Source organism: Heptranchias perlo, chromosome 1 (assembly GCF_035084215.1).
Source record: "Heptranchias perlo isolate sHepPer1 chromosome 1, sHepPer1.hap1, whole genome shotgun sequence".
Classification (NCBI taxonomy): domain Eukaryota; kingdom Metazoa; phylum Chordata; class Chondrichthyes; order Hexanchiformes; family Hexanchidae; genus Heptranchias; species Heptranchias perlo.
The window spans coordinates 78,652,948-78,668,285 of record NC_090325.1 but is presented as its reverse complement, the minus strand read 5'-3'; positions in this window follow the sequence as shown (position 1 = coordinate 78,668,285).

Here is a 15,338-nt window from a genome sequence, read left to right as displayed (position 1 = left end):
GTAGAGAGGAGGGGCAATCAACAGAGAAAGCGAGAGGAGGCAGAAATAAACAAACACTCAGCGGAGAGGCAGAGAGCAGGAAATCAGGGAAGAGGTAGAAATAGTTGAGAGGGTTATGATTTATCTTTGTACATACAAATATTCCCGGTAGTTTTTAGGGTCCTTTTCATATACGTACCCCATATAAATGGATTGGTGGATCTACACAATTTCGCAACCTACCTAGAACTTGACGATGAGGAATAACTAGGTTTTTCTAGTCACTGATGTCACATACCTTTAACTCTTTGGAGTCCAGGGTTGGTGTATAAAATTGCAGGAGAGAGGCAGAATGAAGAAGTAGAAAGTTGGAAAATCTAGACTTGCAATTCCCAGCTCAAACTCAGCATCGTCCTCTGCCGAGCTAGGGTTCCTCTCAGTCTTATTCCCATAGATCACGCCTCCAGTGGTTTTTTAAAAAACACTTTTCTTCCCCGGGATTTCTTTTTGCAAAAGCAGATAATGTTCCCAGCCAGCAGATCACGTCTTGTACGATTAAAAGAAAATTCCTCTTTCGGGAAGAGAAAGATTTTCTTTAGTGAGGAACTAAATGCCAGAAAATCGTTGCATCATTAACAACCATCTCCCTTGTATGGCATCATGCGGCAATTTACAGGAACACAAATACTTAAACTGGCGAGTACAGTAGATGGTGATAGCCTTTCTCCATTATGCTGATGTAGTATCTAATTTCATATCTGATCAGCTGTGAGCCATTAGCATGATCAATTTCACCGGCTGCGGTTAAAAACAATACCCAGAGCTGACTTCAAACTGGAACTGCTGACAGTTGATAATATTCACAAGATAATACCAGGGATCCGGAGGAAATGCTCTCATTTTAACATTCTCAGCAAAGCGATAGAACAGGAAGCGGAGGCAGAAAGGAGCATCTGTAGCAGACAAGGGCTGATTCACTTGTGTTTTACTGCCCTTGACCACCAGGTGACTACACTCCTGTCTTTTTAAGACACTGAGGGGTTTCTTGTAAGTCGGCAGCGCTAATATCCGTCAGCAAGCAGTGCTCCAACTGGTCTTAATGCCCGTCTATTTTAGCTATCTTATTAGGCATCTGGGAATGAATCGCTACAGCAACATTTGGCCATTATGCTCGAGTTCGCACTATCACATGTTTTTATTGATATTGTGTATTGTATGATGCACTGTGAATTTAATCGGTTATTTACTGAAATCTGACTTGCTTCCAAATTAACTTTTTAATGTATTTTTAAAAAAGTGTTCGTATTGCTATTACATCGCAATCAACATAAACCAGAGCAATGAAAAGCTGATTACAGCTTGGGCTTGCTGTTTATTTGACTCGTATGCAGATAATACAGACAAACGCACCTGTCAGAGGCTGCCAAACTTGAAGGCCATTAAAGCCAGGTTTTCGCGAGAACGCTTTTCAAAATAGATGAGACTTAAGTCCAAAACATTTTTAGCAAAGATTAATTTTCAATGTTATTTTAATCGGATTAATATAGTCTGTTTATTTACACGTCTTTATTGTGCCAACAGTCATGTATGTAATATCTAAACTAAACAGATCTAAGGTCTCGCTTCTAGTACAAGTTTTGTTCATCACATTTCAGGAGTCACATTTGCAAATTACTGTGTCACATTCGCACCTGATTATTAATAAGATTTGGCCAATCAGCAACAAATCATAACTGAAGGGAAAAGGAAGATACCAATGAGTATGTAGGAAGCAGGAATGAAGTTCAAAGATTATCAATCAAATTGGGCAGTCAACAAACATCTCCCAATAATAAAAGGAACCAAAGAAATCATATAATATTTTTAAAAAGTATTTTCAGTCACCATTTTAGATTGTCAGTCACCTCAGTTGAGAGTCATATAAGTGATGTTTTGAACAGAATAAGAACATATTAAATAATTCATTAAATTTACCCATTGACCTACATTCAGTCCTGGTCCCCCAACAACTCAAATTTAAAATTCTCCTCCTTCTGTTTAAATCCCTTCATGGCCTTGCCCCTCTGTATCTTTGTAACCTCCTCCAGGCCTACAATTAACAGCAGCAGAATTGTATACAACCACAATCTGTAATCTCCTGGGCCTGCATATCCCTCATTCCTCCAACATCATCAAGTCAGATGACCAACTCTGGTTCAATGAGGAATATAGAAGAGCTTGCCAGGAGCAACACCAGGAATACCTGAAAATGAGATACCAACCTGGGGGAGCAAGAACACATGCATGTTAAACAGCAAAATCAACATACTAGAGTCAGAGCAAAGCAATCCCACAACCAACAGATCAGGTCAAAGCTCTGCAATGAAGCCACATCCAGTCGTGAATGGTGGTGGACAATTAAGCAACTAACGGGACAAGGAAGCTCCATGAATATCCTCATCCTCAATGATGGCAGAGTCCAGCACGTGAGTGCAAAACACAAGGCTGAAGCATTTCCAACCATCTTCAGCCTGAAGTACCGAGTGAATGATCCTTCTTGGCCTCCTTCCGAGGCCCCCCCCAAATCACAGATGCCAGTCATCAGCCAATTTGATTCACTCCATGTGACATCAAGAAATGGCTGAGTGCACTAAACACAAAAAAGACTACAGGCCCTGATAACATGCCAGCTGTAGTACTGAAGAATTGTGCTTCAGAGCTCACCGATGCTCAGAACCTAAATTGAAGGAAGATGGTTGTGAGTGTTGGAGGCCAATCACATCTGCAGGGACATCACTGATCAAAAGTGGGGCTGTTTGCTGATGATTGCAGTGTTCAGCTCCATTCACAATTCCTCAGATAATGAAACAGTTCATTCCCGCATGCAGCAAGACCTGGACAACATCTAGGCTTGGGCTGATGAGAAGCAATTAATATTCGTGCCACACAGATGCTCAGCAAGAGAGAGTCTAACCACCTCCCCATAACATTCAATGGCGTTGTCATCGCTGAATCCCCCACCATCAACATCCTGGGGGTCACTATTGAGCAGAAACTGAACTGGACCAGCCACATAAATGCTGTGGCTACAAGAGCAGGTCAGAGACTGGGTATTCTGCAGCAAGTGGTTCACCTCCTGTCTCATCAAAGCCTCTCCACTACCTACAAGGCACAGTGTGATGGAATACTTTCCACTTTCCTGGATGGGTGCACCTGCAACAACACTCAAGAAGTTCGACCCCATCCAGGACAAAGTAGTCTGCTTGATCAGCACTTCATCCAGTAGTCTAAACATCTAAATCTTCTACTACCGGCATATTGTGGCTGTAATGTGCTCTATGTACAGGATGCACTGCAGCAAGTTTCCAAGGCTTCTTCAGCAGCACCTCAAACCGGCAACCTCCACCACCTAGAAGAACAATGGCAGCAGTTGCAGGGGAACACCATGATTTCCTCACCAACACATACAGCATCTTGACTTGGATATTTATCCCTGTTCCTTCATCGTCACAGAGTCAAAATCCTGGAACACTACCTATGTAATTGTGGGAGTGCCTTCACCACGTGGACTGCAGCAGTTAAAGAGGAACCAACACCATCTTCTCAAGGGTACCGAGGGATGAGCAATAAATGCCAGCCTGACCAGCGATGCCGACATCCCGAGAATGAATGAATAAAAATAATGCACCACGATCCAGTCCCAAACTTTCTATTCCTTTGAATCAAGCTTCTTGTGCAACCCCTTCAGTCACCTAGACCCCACCCTCGGGAATTCTCTCCCGAAACCCCTCTGCCGATCCACCACCCTCACCTGCCTCTCTTGCTTTAAGATAAAGGAGGATATAACAAGAGGTAAGCAGCCAACAGAGACCTTATGGGTTGAATTGAGAAATAGGAAAGGATCTAAGACAATAGTGGGAATTGTGTATAGGACCTCTGGCAGCAGCTCTGAAGTGCTAGATTGTATAAATGCAGAGATTAGACAAGCGTGTAAGAAAGGCATAGTGGTCTTAATGGGGAACTTTAACCTTTACATAGATTGGGAAAAGCAGACTAGCAACTGTCAGAAAGGTAGTGAATTTCTTGAGTGTGTCCGGGATAGTTTTCTACAGCAGTATGTCCTAGAGGCAACAAGGGGGCAAGCCATACTAGATTTAGTAATGAGTAATGAACCAGATTTAGTTAATGGCTTAACTGTACGTGAACATCTATCCAATAGTGATCATAACATGATCGAGTTCAATGTTGTGTTTGAAAGGGAAAAAAGTGGATCAACTGCTAAGATTCTAGACTTGGGTAAGGCCGACTTCAATGGGATGAGACAGAGACTGTCCACAGTAAACTGGGCAAATCTGTTAATGGGTAAAACTGATGATCAGTGGGAAATGTTTAAAGAAACATTTAATGTGATACAGAATTGGTTCATACCCCTGAAGGGCAAGAACTCTATTTGCCAAAAAAATACAGCCATGGACAACGAAGGAGGTAAGGGACAGTATAAGACATAAGGAAAGGGCATACAAAAAGGCAAAAAAATGGCACAGATTCTGGTGATTGGGAAAGATACAAAGGGTCACAAAACAGATAGTAAGAGCTACAAATAGAGAGTATGAAAAGAAACTTGCAAGGGATATCAAAACCAAAGAACTTTTATAGTTACATTAGGAAAAAGAGGGTGGTCAGGTGCAGTGCTGGCCCCTTAAAAACTGAAAGTGGGGATATTGTCATTGACAATGTGGAAATGGCGGACATGTTGAACAATTACTTTGCGTCAATATTTACAGTAGAAAAAGAGGATAGCATGCCGGAAATCCCAAGAAAACTAATATTGAATCGGGGACAGGGACTCGATAAAATTAACATAAGTAAAGCAACAGTAATGAAGAAAATAATAGCACTAAAGAGTGACAAATCCCCAGGACCAGATGCTTTCCATCCCAGGGTTTTAAAGGAAGAAGGTGAGCACATTGCGGATGCCCTAACTATAATCTTTCAAAGTTCTCTAGATTCAGGAACTGTCCCTCTAGATTGGAAAATTGCACATGTCACTCCGCTTTTTAAGAAAGGAGAGAGAGGGAAACCAGAGAATTATAGACCAGTTAGCCTAACATCTGTTATGGGGAAAATGCTGGAGTCTATAATTAAGGATAGGGTGACTGAACACCTCGAGAACTTTCAGTTAATCAGAGAGAGCCAGCATGGATTTGTGAAAGGTAGGTCATGGCTGACAAACCTGATTGAATTTTTTTGAAGAGGTGGCTAAAGTACTGGACAAGGGAATGTCAATGGATGTTATTTATATGGACTTCCAGAAGGCATTTGATAAGGTCCCACATAAGAGTCTGTTAGCTAAGATAGAAGACCAAGGAATCGAGGGAAAAGTACGGACTTGGTTGACTGAGCGAAAGGCGACAGAGAGTAGGGATAATGGGTAGGTACTCACATTGGCAGGATGTGACTAGTGGAGCCCCGCAGGGATGTGTCTTGGGGCCTCAATTATTCACAATATTTATTAACGACTTGGATGAAGGCATAGAAAGTCTCATACCTAAGTTTGCAGATGACACAAAGATTGGTGGCATTGTAAGCAGTGTAGATGAAAACATAAAATTACAAAGCGATATTGATGGATTAGGTGAATGGGCAAAACTGTGGCAAATGGAATTCAATGTAGACAAATGTGAGGCCATCCACTTTGGATCAAAAAAGGATAGAACAGGGTACTTTCTAAATGGTAAAAAGCTAAAAACAGTGGATGTCCAAAGAGACTTAAGGGTTCAGGTACATCGATCATTGAAGTGTCATGAACAGGTGCAGAAAATAATCAAGAAGGCAAATGGAATGCTGGCCTTTATATCTAGAGGACGAGAGTACAAGGGGGCAAAAGTTATGCTGCAGCTATACAAAACCCTGGTTAGACCACACTAGGAGTACTGTGAGCAGTTCTGGGCACCGCACCTTCGGAAGGACATATTGGCCTTGGAGGGAGTGCAGCGTAGGTTTACTAGAATGATACCCAGACTTCAAGGGTTAAGCTACGAGGAGAGATTACACAAATTGGGGTTGTATTCTCTGGAGTTTTGAAGGTTAAGGGGTGATCTGATCGAAGTTTAAGATATTAAGGGGAACAGATAGGGTGGATAGAGAGAAACTATTTCCGCTGATTGGTGATTCTAGGAGTAGGGGGCACAGTCTAAAAATTAGAGCCAGACCTTTCAGGAGAGATTAGAAAACATTTCTACACACAAAGGGTGGTAGAAGTTTGGAACTCTCTTCCGCAAACGGCAATTGATACTAGCTCAATTGCTAAATTTAAATGTGAGATAGATAGCTTTTTGGCAACAAAGGTATTAAGGGATATGGGCCAAAGGCAGGTATATGGAGTTAGATCACAGGTCAGCCATGATATTATCAAATGGCAGAGCAGGCATGAGGGGCTGAATGGCCCACTCCTGTTCCTATGTTCCTAAGATCCTGTTTGAAACCCTCTTCTTTGACTATGGTTTTGGTCACCCTACTAATATTTGTAAAACAAAGTTTCAAACAAAAAAAAATCCACAACTTTATTAATGTACTTAAGGCTATGGTATATCAATACTAATTCTCTACCCTGGAAGATAAGATAAAATCGAAGTGAAACATTGTATTGCTTTAAATTAACTTGAGATCGCCGAGTGATGATTAGAAATTACATATTCTTATAGCATAGCCATTTGTAAGATTTCACACTGAAAATCAATTTAATTAGCTGGATCTAGTGTTGATTTTTAAAAATAAAAATAGAATATAACTTAAAGGGAGAAGTTCTTGCCATATAAAGTCTACCCCTCTCCTCCCACATGTGTATGGTTAACTTCAGCTCTTACAAAACTGACATCTCTAGGGAATTCCACATTACCGTAGCCAGCTATTTCTTTTAACATCGCAGCTCACTTGTCGACAGACTCAACATAAGAACATAAGAAATAGGAGCAGGAGTAGGCCATATGGCCCCTCAAGCCTGCTCTGCCATTCAATCAGATCGTGGCTGATCTTCGACCTCAACTCCACTTTCCAGCTTTATCCCCATATCCCTTTATTTTGTTAGTGTCCAAAAATCTATCAATCTCAGTCTTGAATAAACTCAACGACTAAGCATCCACAGCCCTCTGGGGTAGAGAACTCCAAAGATTCACAACTCTCTGAGTGAAGAAATTTCTCCTCATCTCAGTCCTAAATGGCCGGCCCCTTAATCCTGAGACTTTGCCCCCCAGTTCTATACTCTTCAGCCAGGGGAATCAACCTCTCAGCATCTACACTGTCAAGCCCTCTCAGAATCTTTTATGTTTCAACGAGATCACCTCTGATTCTGCTAAACTCCAGAGAGTATAGGCCCATTCTACTCAATCTTTCCTCATAGGACAACTCTCTCAACCCAGGAATCAATCTAGTGAACCTTCGTTGCACCGCCAATTGCAAGTATATCCTTCCTTAGGTAAGGAGAACAAAACTGTACACAGTACTCCAGGTGTGGTCTAATCAAAGCCCTGTACAATTGCAGCAAGACTTCCTTACTCTTGTATTCCAACCCCCTTGCAATAAAAGCCAACATACTGTTTGCCTTCCTTATTGCTTGCTGTAGCTGCAAGCTAACTTTCTGTGTTTCATGTGCAAGGACATCCAAATCCCTCTGAACACCATCATTTAATAGTTTCTCACCATTTAAAAAATATTCTGTTTTTCTATTCTTCCCACCAAAGTGAATAACCTCACATTTCCCCATATTATACTCCATCTGCCACTTTCTTGCCCATTCACTTAACCTGTCTATATCCCATTGCAGATTCTGCCCTCCTCACAGCTTACTTTCCCACTTAGCTTTATATCATCAACAAACTTGGATACATTACACTTGGTCCCTTCATCTAATTAATTATATAGATTGTAAATAGCTGAGGCCCTAGCCCTGATCCTTGCGGTACCCCACTAGTTACAACCTGCCAACCTGAAAATGACCTGTTTATTTCTACTCTTTGTTTTCAGTCCATTAACCAATCCTCTATCCATGCTAATATATTATCCCCAACCCCACAAGCCCTTATCTTGTGTTAACAACCTTTCATATGGCACCTTATCAAATGCCTTTTGAAAATTCAAATATACTATACCCATTGGTTCCCATTTATCTACTGTGCTGGTTACATCCTCAAAAAACTCAAATAGATTTATCAAACACAATTTCCCTTTCATAAAACCATGTTGACTCTGCCTAATTATATTATGATTTTCGAAGTGCCCTGTTACCATGTCCTCAATAATGGATTCCAGCATTTTCCTGATGACTGACGTCAGGCTAACTGGCCTGTAATTCCCTGTTTTCTCTCTCCCTTTTTTCTTGAATAGCGGGGTTACATTTGCTACCTTCCAATCCATGGGGACTGTTCTAGAAGCTAGGGAATATTGGAAGATCACAACCAATGCATCCACTATCTTTGGAGCCACCTCTTTTAGATCCCCAGGATGTAGGCCATCAGGTCCAGGGGATTTGTCGAATTTTAGTCCCATTAATTTCTCCAGTACTTTTTGTTTACTAATATTATTTATCTTAAGTTCCTCACTCTCATTAGATCCTTGGTTCCCTACTATTTCTGGTATTTTTTTGTGTCTTCTACTGTGAAGACAGATACAAAATATTTTTTAACGTTTCTGTCATTTCCTTATTCCCCATTATAATTTCTCTGGTCTCAGCCTCTAAGGGACCCAAGTTTACTTTTGCGACTCTCTTCCTTTTTACATACTTGTTGAAGCTCTTACAATTTGTTTTATATTTCTTGCTAGTTTACTCTCGTATTCTATTTTCTCCCTCTTTATTAATGTTTTGGTCATCATTTGCTGGTTTCTAAAACTCTCCCAATCCTCAGGTTTACTACTCTTCTTGGCAACATTACAAGCCTCTTTTAAAAAAATCTAATACGATCCTTAACTTCTTTGGTTATCCACGGAGAGATGACCTTTACAATGGAGTTCTTATTTCTCAATGTAATGTATATTAATTAAGAATTATGAAATATTTCTTTCAATGTTCGCCATTGATTATCTACCGTGATAACTTTTAATGTAATTTCCCAATGTACCTTAGCCAACTTGCCCCTCATACCTATGTCATTGGCTTTGTTTAAGGTTAAGACTCTACTTTCAGACTTAAATACGTCACTCTTAAACTCAATGTGATAGACTATCATATTATGATCACTCTTCCCTAGAGGATCCCTTACTATGAGATTACTAATTAACCCTGTATCATTACACAATACATGATCTAAAATAGCCTGTTCCCTGATTGGTTCCAAGACGTATTGTTCTAGGAAACTGTCTCGAATGCATTCCACAAACCCGTCCTCCAAAATACTGTTTTTTTATTCGTTCATGGGATGTGGGCGTCGCTGGCGAGGCCGGCATTTATTGCCCATCCCTAATTGCCCCTGAGAAGGTGGTGGTGAGCCGCCTTCTCGAACCGCTGCAGTCCGTGTGGTGAAGGTTCTCCTACAGTGCTGTTAGGTAGGGAGATCAAGGATTTTGACCCAGCGACAACGAAGTCGGGATGGTGTGTGACTTGGAGGGGAACGTGCAGGTGGTGTTGTTACTATGTGCCTATTGCCCTTGTCCTTCTAGGTGGTGTCAAAGAAGCCTTGGCGAGTTACTGCAGTGCATCCTGTGGATGGTACACACTGCAGCCACTTTGCGCCGGTGGTGAAGGGAGTGAATGTTTAGGGTAGTGGATGGGGTGCCAATCAAGCAGGCTGCTTTGTCCTGGATGGTGTCGAGCTTCTTGGGTGTTGTTGGAGCTGCACTCATCCAGGCAAGTGGAGAGTATTCCATCACACTCTTGACTTGTGCCTTGTAGATGGTGGAAAGGTTTTGGAGAGTCAGGAGATGAGTCACTCGCCACAGAATACCCAGCCTCTGACTTGCTCTTGTAGCCACAGTATTTATGTGGCTGGTCCAGTTAAGTTTCTGGTCAAGGGTGACCCCCAGGATGTTGATGGCGGGGGATTCAGCGATGGTAATACCGTTGACTGTCGAGGGGAGGTAGTTAGACTCTCTCTTGTTGGAGATGGTCATTGCCTGGCGCGAATGTTACTTGCCACTTATCAGCCCAAACCTGGATGTTGTCCAGGTCTTGCGGGCACAGACTGCTTCATTATCTGAGGGGATTTTGCCAATTTGATTTGCCCAGTCAATATGAAGGTTAAAGTCCCCCACGATGATTGCAATACCTTTTTGAAAAGTTCTTTATATTTCTTGATTAATACTCTGTCCAACAGTATAATTACTGTTAGGGGTCTATAAATTACTCCCACCAGTGTTTTCTGCTCCTTGTTATTTGTTACCTCCACCCATACCTATTCTACTTCCTGACCTTCCAAGCCAAGATCCTTTCTCACTGCTGTCCTTAAGTCATCCTTTATTATTAGGGCTACCCCCCATCCTTTTCCATTTTGTCTGTCTTTTCGAAAAGTCAAGTACTCTGGAATATTTAGTTCCCAACTTTGGTCACCTTGCAACCACGTCTCAGTAATGGATATTAGATCAAACCTATTTGTGCCATTAATTCATCTATCTTGTTACGAATGCTTTGTGCATTCAGATAAAGCATTTTTAATTTTAACTTTTTACTATTTTTCCCTGATTTGACCTTATTCACTGATGTACTATTACCGTTAAATTCCCTGCCTCTTCCTGTCACTCTGCTTATCTTTACCCAAATCGCTACACTGCTCTATGCCTTGATTTTTCGCGTTAGATTTATAAATTTCCCCTCACCTGAACCCCCCACCCACCTTTTTAGTTTAAAGCCCTATCTACAGCCCCGGTTATTCGATTTGCCAGAGCACTGGTCCCAGCCTGGTTGAAGTGGAGCCCGTCCCAATGGCACAGCTTCCCCTTTCCCCAGTACTGGTGCCAGTGTCCCATTATCGAAACCCCTGTTTCCCACACCACTCTTTGTGCCATGCATTTAACTCTCTAATCTGTTTGACCCTATATCAATTTGTCCGTGGCTCAGGTAGTAATCCAGAGATTACTCCTTTGAAATTCTGCTCATTAATCTGGACCCTATGTCCTCAAACTCCCTCAGCAGAACCTCATTCCTGTTGGTTCCTACATGGACCACAACAACTAGATCCTCCCCTTCATGCTCCAATTGCTCAAGAATCATCTATTTTAGTAATAATGTCGAGATGTCAGGAGTAGTTTTATTATGGTAATATTGTATTAATAGAAAATATACACTTGCATTTAAAAATTACTTAACTGCCTGTCTCTTTTTCTTTGATATTTTCTCTTCCTCTTCTATTTTAAGTGTTATATTATTTCTTATTCTCCATTCTACATTATGTCTTCTCCATTCGGTTTTTAAATAGGGAACTTGTCCATTTTCCTAATCAAGTGCATTTCAGTGATCCATTCATATTGGAGTTGGGACCTACATCATTAAAAATCCATCTCTGGCTGCAAATCAGCTAAAAAAGCTAATTTTCAGTTAATCATGAGACAAATCATTGAAGTTTGACTTTGTGTTATTATAGTAACTAGATGAAATCTCAAATGTATTTTTAGACAGTTATAGGAAATGGTGGCTCAGTTAACAACCTGAAGGTTGAAACAATTACTGTAAAATCTGGTGTAATGGTTGTACTCATGTAAAATGCACCCCATCTGATAGTAATATTAGTAAGTTGCACCCTTATATTTGCAGATCATCAAAACAGTGAAAAGATGTGAAGTATCAGTTAATAATCAGTTCTGGCTTTTTCAATACCCTTTTCTCATACAAGCAACTTGGCGAACATTTATGAAAGGAGTGCTCCTTACAAACTGAAACCTGCATCTGTTATTTTCTGCCACGCTGATTTAGCACAGCCCAGGCCTCACAATTAACTCTCGATTGTGGTAAATTGCTTGTTGAAAAATATATAGGATTCCAGTAAACTTCCTGTCAGTTTGAGTAACAGAAAATATTCAGAAGCTACATCACTTTGTACTGCTTAAAGTACCATACAGTTTAAACTATCTTCTGGATTTATTTACAAATCAAATAATTCTCAAGTATAAACATAAGATACTGTATAGTATAACCTTTAATAGATAATACATAAAACTGTGTTAACAATCTTCCAGCTTCTCTCAAACTCTTGAAAAACAGTCTTTGATAATCTGGTTGTAAGCACTATTTATGGAACTCTATTCATCTCCATCCATATTGGCACAATGGGCAGAAATTGAAAGCATGAGAAGATCTGTGGATTTTTAGCATGTTTCCTCTTTGAAGTTCAACAACAACAACTTGCATTTATATGGCGCCTTTAACGTAGTAAAACATCCCAAGGCGCTTCAAAGGAGCGTATCAGACAAAATTTAACACCAAGTCACATAAGGAGATATTAGGACAGGTAAGATGTAGGTTTTAAGAAGCACCTTAAAGGAAGAGAGAGAGGTAAAGAAGCGGAGAGGCTTAGGGAGAGAATTCCAGAGATTTGGGCCGAAACAGCTGAAGGTACGTTCAAAGTAATTTCTCTGAAGAAGCTAAGAAAAATGTTAACAGTCTTAACACCTTGATAAAAAATGGAATAATGAATGGCTCCCCAGCATAACGTGATTATTAATACCTGTAAATAATCAGAAATTACGCTTTCATCTTCCCCATCATACCACGAGGGATGCAAGCAACAGATCCCATTGATCAATCAGCGGTCTCTGACTGTGAGTTCTACAAAGAGCAGCCATTTTAGTTTCAAATAATGCACTTGAGAGGCCATTTTAGAAGTTGGTTATCATTTTTAAAAGATATACATACAAGATATACATGCTTATCAGGACAAAAACTTAACTTTCGCAAAACTAAGCACCATATTTTGGATTTATACCCAGAATAGTTTTATTTCTCTACAGTAACTTGGGGCACTTATTTTGCAAGTAGAATGTGTTTCACTACCATCACTGAAAAGAATCATCAAGAAACATACCCATCAGAAATGGTGCCATTGTGTGTTTTATTGGCATTGGCCACTGAGGGGAAGACTTTCTAAGGACAATCTGGGGTAACTCTATCTTGTTCAGGAGTCCAACCATGCTTCACAGCTGTTTTTGTGGCACCTGAGATGGATAAAGAATGTACTAACATTTTTGCGTGTGTCATCCTGTCCTTCCCTATATAATGACGAGCTATATTATTCATGGGTACATGTCTTGTTCCATGGGCATCTAGGAATAAATTGGACTGTTTGTTACTGTTCCACCTCAAGTTGGGTGCTGAGCATCATTCATTTCAAATGCCTTACACCCTATAAACGCTTTAACCACATTTCTTCCCCATTGCAAATGCAATTTCTTATTACTTGCAGTGAAAGTTGTGCCAGTGTGCATGTCTGTGGTTAACCAGCGATGAGTTCAACTGGCATAGAAGCCTGTCTGAGAGCATCATAAGACCATACATTGGAGCAGCACCAGAAGTTGTATAAAATTGTGGCTGTCTACTCACACTGTTCAACAGTCACTAGCTTTTCTAATTATACATGTACTAAATATGGTGGTCACAATTAGTATGAATGGAATATACATCTGAATATTTAAAATGTTGTGTTAAAACATGTATTTAAAGGTCTGGCTGGTACAATGGGATTGAACACAAATTCACTTTTGGGAGCTGTCTGAAACCAGTCTAGACTATCAGGATGAAAGTGCCCACCACTCTGATGGCTGAAAAGGCTTGATAGTTGGTTCTTTCATTATTTTCTAAACCACTCTCACTCAAGTGAATTGATATGGCCCAAATACTTTATTCAACCACAAGTATGGTTTCACTGAGACCAAATAGAATACCAAATGAACAGAATGAAATACTCAGAAAACAGACATTTTTTCAGCAATTCAAAAGTCACAGATATTACGCAATGTAAAAAAATCTACATGAATCTGATTGCATCACATAAATTGCGTAGAATGTACAGCACAGAAACAGTCCATTTGGCCCAACAGGTCCATGCTCCACACGAGCCTTCTCCCACCTTTCTTGATCTAATCCCATCAATATATCCTTCTATTCCTTTCTCCCTCACGTGTTTAGCTAGCTTCCCCTTAAATGCATCTATGGTAGTCGCCTCAACTACCCCTTGTGGTAGCGAGTTCCACATTCTAGGTAAAGAAGTTTCTCCTGAACTCCTTATTGGATATATTTGTGACTATGTTATATTTGTGGCCCCTAGTTCTGGTCTTCTCTGCAAGTGGAAACATCTTCTCTATGTCTACCCTATAATCTTAAAGACCTCCATCAGATCACACCTCAGTCTTCTCTTTTCAAGAGAAAAGAGCCCCCCCGCCCTGTTCAATCTTTCCTGATAGGTATAACCTCTCAGTTCTGGTGTCATCCTAGCAAATCTTTTTTGCACCTTCTCCAGTGCCTCTATATCCTTCTTATAATATGGAGACCAGAACTGTGCAGAGTACTCAAAGTGTGGTACATTACACAATGTTCTTAGTAAACATAATACAAATTATTTTTTCCTTCCAATAGTTTCTAAGATTGACTGATCAGCAGCTCCTTGTCCAAAACATCAAATGGGTAAACTGTCTGAACTTTTATAATAAGGATCAAAAAAATATAAAATTTGAGCTTAATTATTTTCTACATTTACCAGCAATAGTAATGAATGTAACAAAAGTTCTGCTTTAATAAGTTGAAGATTTTTATTCAGAACCCCCCTCCAAACTTGAATCATGGCATGGTATTTGCCATTGTTATATTAATCTTTTTTCTGCTGGTTGTTTTTGAGTTCTCTTTCAAATAAAATGCAACTACTCTTAATCAATAGTAAGAGTAGCTACAATATTACAATATATATAAATATGAGTCAATGGCAAAATTTCACTTGTTAGATGAGCTTGATTGCCTGAAAAATGGAGGCCGAGCTGAAAAAAGCAAAATCCAGGAAAGGAGCAAAATGAAAGCCCCAGGGTCCAAAGAGAGTTTAGGTCTCTAGGGACAAAGCCTACAGAATGCATTTCCAAGAGGACATGGTCAATTTTATGGGTATGTTTAAATAAATTTTTGTAAATTGTTAAGGTTTTAAGAGTTAAATTTGCAGACATTATTTTTAGTACTGTGTTAATGGGATACTGAAAAAAACAAGATGACAATGAAAACATTTCCAAAAAATATTCACCTCTGTTAACTGTATTAGCAGTCAGATGACTGTTGACTGGTAGTTTTTGTAGCTGCTTGCTACTACTTCACTGGTCAAATCCTAACTGCTCAGATATGATTTGTGACTCCAAGATCATATTTATAAAAAAGTAATCAGATGCTAGTGTGATCTACACTTTATAGATGTGACACTTTCAAG